Raw genomic sequence first — 6000 nt, forward strand, 5'->3', positions numbered from 1 at the left:
GCCAGTCATAAAGGATTTGAGTCCCATTTCTTTTTACTGTTTTATAGCTGAAATTTAAGATATGATTACTTGATGGACTCATCCTTGGGTTGTACATGTCACTTGGTAAATGCTATAGTGCTCATTTCAGCATTTATAGAGTTGTTTAATTATTCCGCTGATGGTAATTTGTCTTTTTATTTTTCAAGGTTTACAAACAAAATTAAACTCTTCACAATATTTTTTTTTTTGAATTTAAAATAGAAATGCAACCCTAAAACAATGCAGAAAGAATAGAAAAATAAGAACAGACAATTCACACAGATGATAAGATCCTTGTTTCACTATCAAAATGAAGAATAGGATTACAACTCTCGTCCTCACACCTCTCTCAGAATACTTACAAAAAGAGAATATCACTACAAGTATATAGCGAAATTGTTCTATTTGGGGTTTGCAACAGTACTCCTTGGATTAAACTACAACAGAATACAAGGACATCGTACACCAATATTTAAACTTATAAAATTCATCAAATAGTCATGTGATCATTTGTTAGTTTAATTACAGCTCATGCAATCATTTTTCATATGCGAAATCTATCATCCAATGTGGTTAAAGTAGAGGAACTTAAATATATGACTTCTATCATTTAGGGGTCTACATGTCATTTCTAATTTTTGTTTACACTTATTATTAGTTAGTGTAATTTAATGAGTAAATAATACTAATTAAGCAATGCAAACAAGTTAGACTCAATTTTTTTGTCGGACATTTCCCACCTTCATCATTACTAACTCTGAAAGGAAACCTTTTCTATGCTTACATAAGTGGGTAGAAATTTACCTGGTGGCATGGCCACTGCACCCAGACACAAGGGTGCACAAAATTGTCGCCCGCCATCCCATATGAAATAAAGATATCTTATTCATGTTGATGCTCATATACGCCCTTCTCATTGGCTTTCATGTTGGTATAGGGGCCACACAACTAGGTGACAATCTCTTACCCATATTATATATAAATGAAGATTTAGGGCATTTTTGTGATCAGTCGTTCTTTTCCTATGATAGATGACATCAGCATAAGCGATTCGGATCGCCGGTATACTGATATTACAAAGATATTTGCCACAAAAAAATTATGATCCTTCTTCAAATTTCGTTTTGAAAACTTCACTTGAAGGCAATCAATTGATCGAATTGTACATACAAATAAAAACATGATATTTCTAGGTTGTGTTCATTCAAAAATAAGATTGGCCCCACAATTGTAATCTATATATAAAACAAAGGGATAGGAAAAACCAAATAAAAAAATTTGCAACTCTAGCCTGTGAATCTCTGCTTTATCATGACTCGTTGGTTCAAGTACCTATTTGAGATTCTGAATCACCCCCCCCCCTGCTTTTTTCTTTCTTTAATTTGAACAGCACGTCATCCCCCCTGCCAATTTAATTTGTCTTGGAGAAGATTTAATGGAAGAAGAACCATGTACCAGCTTGTGGGTTCAAGTTAAAGAGTCACAAGAGTTACTTGACAACAGAAAGTAGATTTGAGTCAGATAAGATTGCATCTGGCCGGGTCTGGGATAATTCTACAAAATTCAGATATCATGTGAGCCATTTAAGTCCCAGTCGTCAGGCGCCTACCTAGCTGCTCTTCAAAATTAAGCCAATCAGACCTAGTTTTACTCACCCCAGCCTGCTCCGGGAGTCACACTTCCCTTCCACTTGGCTTTACTGCATATAGATTTCTAGCTTACAGCTAGCTCAAAGTTCCAGCCTAGCTAGTACTACTGTACAACCTCATTAAGACATGGGCCGGTGGGGTGGGTTGGGGTGGGGAGGAACGTTAAGTTGTACACCACTTTGAGTCGAGTGAATTGTTGGTTTTGGCCAACTCAACATTGGATTAGTTGTACATCTGATTGATGAGCACAATGCCGAATTTCAGACTTGACTTCCATGGAAAGGGAAGAAATCCTTGAATATTTCCAACCATCACCTTGCATGATTATACATCCTATAGCTCTCAGAGAGCCCGGATCTTTTCCATCCGGCTATACCCTCCAATCCCATTTCACAGCATTCATGGGGTGTGGTGACCCAAACCCATGGAAGGTGTGAGATGGGTTGGAGGGTATAGCCGGATTGAGAGGATATATTTTGTTAAATGTTGACATATTTTGTTACTTGACTAACTTAATTTGTTTTGAGTGGTGCCTATAACATTCGGCCCTGATGCGGTAAAAATTGATCGGATGACCTTCCCTGAAGTTCTTGGTGCTCCAGCCGACCTGCACAGAAGAGATGACAGGGGAGAGCCGAGCTGACCCGATGGGGGACTCTCTGATGCCTAAGTCAGATCTTTCCACGGCAGATGCTCAAGAGAGCTTTTCCAGTAAAAGGAGTGAGTGATCGATCCCTTATGATGGAGGCTTACCTTGATATTTATAAGGTACTGATGGATTGAGAAGGAGGGGCGTTTTTGGAGAGTCCAGTTTAGGCGTAGATTCCTTGAGGGGAGTGGTATTGTGATTCTGGGAATATTCTGGGTTTCAGGGCATCTTTTGAGAATATTCTCCATTGACCTTGGAGGTGCAAGTCGTGAGAGGGGTGGATGCCTCTGATGACATGTAGTGGATAGAGTCCTGCCCCCATGATCAGGGATCACGTCCCTTGAATGTAGGAGTGGATGTGTGCACATTTTCGGGTGCATTACTTGACTGTGCTGAGCCGAGGTGACAGGTTGGTCGAGCCGAGGTGACTAGTAGCACGGCCTGATGAAGGGCCGAGGTAGTGGGTCAGTCATGTTCAGGTTGGCATACACGCTTCAGCCATGCTGAGGAAGGGGACATATTTTGCCTCATCACCATCCCCTTGCTCTAGCAATTCGAATCGATCTGCTAGAGCATTTAATTCGATACGAAACACGCTTTTTCACTTTCTCAGTCGAGGCTGCTCAACGGTTCGAGGACGTGGCTGTAGCTTGTTCAAAGGCGAAGGAGGCAAAGGGCCTTCATGGGGAGCCGCACAAGATCATAGGCCAACTGGAGGTTGAGAAGAAAATGGCCCAATCTGAGGAGGTCTGTGCCAATGATGTCGGGTTGATAATTGGAGAGCTGGAATAGGAGGTTACTAAGCAGCTCAATGCCAACAACAACTTAATGAAGGAGAATGATGCTCTCTAAGATGAGTTGTCCAAGACTTAGGGCACTCGCAAGGAGGAGGAGCTCACAACTAGGGTTGGCGAGCTGGAAAGGCAACACCGGGCCGAGCTGGAGGTCAAAGAGGCGGTTGAACCCCTAGTCCTGTCAAAAGTTGGTTGACATTAACATTGCTTCGTTTCAGGTCGGCTCGAACGATGCTATCCGGTTCATCCCGAGTAAGATGCCAGGCTACGATCTGACGGACTATGAGTAGCGCTTCCCGTCCCTACTACTTTGGTGCAGCTCTGCCGCTTGATCGAAGTTGGTGAAGAGGTGATCCGACTCGAAGGATAGCCAAGTGAAGAGCTAGGCCCATGGATTAGCCCCCCGAGATTAGCCTTATATATATATTTTTTATGTAGATGTCTCCTGAAAATGTACTTTGAGGGCTTTTTCCCCTTTTTTTTTATGAATGGAAAATTTGTTTTGATGTCATCTCTCAACATTCTTGTGCTTCTTTCTTTATTTTCTTGTACTTTGAACAAGCTCGAAATGATTAACTTTTGGAAGAATAAGGATTAGTACAGCTATCTGAGTGTGGCTCCATTCCCTATCTAAGCTTGGAATTGATCTTCCATGTCTAGCTTATGAGCTCTTGAGGTGCCAAGCCTGGGACTAGCCATAGGGGTGCCGAGCTGGGGCTCGATCTTTTGATGTGCCTTGCGTTAAGGTCTTTTGTGGTGTCAAGTCGTGGCTGGGGGGCTTGCATGCTTTATTGCGTAAGGTCTTTTGTGGTGTCGAGTTGTGGCTGGGGCTTGCATGCTTTATTGCATAAGGTCTTGAGGTGTCGAGCCATGCTCGGGCTTACATGCCTTAATGCATAAGGTCTTGAAATGCCAATCCGGGGCTTGAGCTTACATGAATTAATGCGTAAGGTCTTGAAGTGTTGAGCCGTGCTCTGGCTTGTGTGCCTTAATGCATAAGGGCTTGAGGTACCGAGCAGTGCTCGGGCTTGCGTGCCTTAGTGTATAAGGGCTTGAGGTGTCGAGCCGTGCTCGATCTGCATGCCGTAAGGGCTCGGGCTTCCATGCCTTAGTGCGTAAGGGCTTAAGGTACCAAGCTGGGGCTTGGGCTTGCATGCCTTAGTGCGTAAGGGCTTAAGGTGTCGAGCTGGGGCTTGGGCTTGCATACCTTAGTGTGTTAGGGCTTGAGGTGTCGAGCTGAGCTTCTTGGGCTTGCATGCCTTAGTGCGGAAGGGCTTGAGGTGCCGATCTGGGGCTCGGCCTTGCATGCCTTAGTGTGTAAGGGCTTGAGGTGCCGAGCTGGGCTTGGGCTTGCATGCCTTAGTGCATAAGGGCTTGAGGTGCCGAGCCAGGGCTCGGACTTGCATGCCTTAGTGCGTAAGGGCTTGAGGTGCCGAGTTGGGGCTCGGACTTGCATGCCTTAGTGCGTAAGGGTTTAAGGTGCCGAGCTGGGGCTCGGGTTTGAATGCCTTAATGCGTAAGGGCTTGATGTGCCGAGCTGGGGCTCGGGCTTACATGCCTTAGTGAGTAAGGGCTTGATGTGCCGAGCCAAGGCTCAGGCTTACGTGCCTTAATGCGTAAGGGCTTGAGGTGCCAAACTGGGGCTCGGGCTTGAATGCCTTAATGCGTAAGGCTTGATGTGTCGAGTTGTCTTTATGCCTTAGTTGTTAAGGTCTTTGTTTCCTTAGAAGAGCCAGATATTTAGGAGAAGCTTCATAGTATATTGATGTGTGGTATGCACTTGGGACAAATACATTGCTTCGAAAATAGAATCTAATCCGCTCTGTGAATAAAATTGAATAACTGAGATATGAAAGCTAAGGTGCTGACAATATAAAATCTATAAGACTAACACCCAAGCGATGGGATTTCAATGCAATCTACTAACAAAACTGTCTACTAATAAAAGTGTCTACTGGCCTCAGTGATTGGGATAGTAAGCAGTTGTTCTATTGGCTCGGCTCGGGTCAGGAGACTTTCATCTCAGCAATCAACAATTTCTACCATACATACTAGGCCCGAGCATGGTTTCTTGATAGATTTTATGAAGTTTGCATGGAATTCCCAGGATTCCTTCTGACTGGACATGCATTCACCAACTCCATTACTGGCAGGGAATTTGACTTTCATATGCTTAGTGGACACAATAGCCCCAAGGCCATTAAGACTAGGTCAGCCAAGGATTGCATTATAAGGTGAGGTGATCTTAGTGACCATAAAAGAGACCATGGTAGTGGCTGTCTGAGCTCCCTATCTGATGGTTACGAGCAAGTCTACCATTCCTTCCAGCTCTACTGGTGTGCCTGAAAATTCGTATAAGGGTCCTGGAGCTGGCTTTAAGGTCCCAGTGCCAAGCCCTAGTTTTGTGAAGGCTTCGTATGACATGAGGTCAACGGAGGCTCCTGTGTCTATTAGGACCCTATGGAAGGGGTGGTTGGTCACCACTAATTGAACCACGACAGTGTTGTTGTGAGGCCAGTTCAGCTCTTCCAGATCTTTGTCAAAGAATGAAATGGGCGGATCCGTTCTGAGGGCTTTGACAGGTTATTCCGTGATGCATACGAACTGCGTATGGGCTTTGGCTTTTCTGACTGATTTTGTCATGGGTCCACCCATGATTGTTAGAATAGTTGGACCCACGGACTGGTTAACATAAGCGTCAGCTCGGTCCGTGGCTGGTTCCTTGGACTGCTCGGCCCTATCTCAGCTCAACCTGGCATCATCTCTCCTCAACTCGGGCCAGTTCCCACTATATTTCTACTTCGAATACTTGTTGAGGTATCCAGCCTTGATGAGCTCATCAATTTCCCTTTTCAGAGACTTATAGTCTTTAGTGTCATGTCCATGG

The sequence above is a fragment of the Macadamia integrifolia genome, chromosome 8 (genome assembly GCF_013358625.1).
Source record: "Macadamia integrifolia cultivar HAES 741 chromosome 8, SCU_Mint_v3, whole genome shotgun sequence".
Taxonomy (NCBI): Eukaryota; Viridiplantae; Streptophyta; class Magnoliopsida; order Proteales; family Proteaceae; genus Macadamia; species Macadamia integrifolia.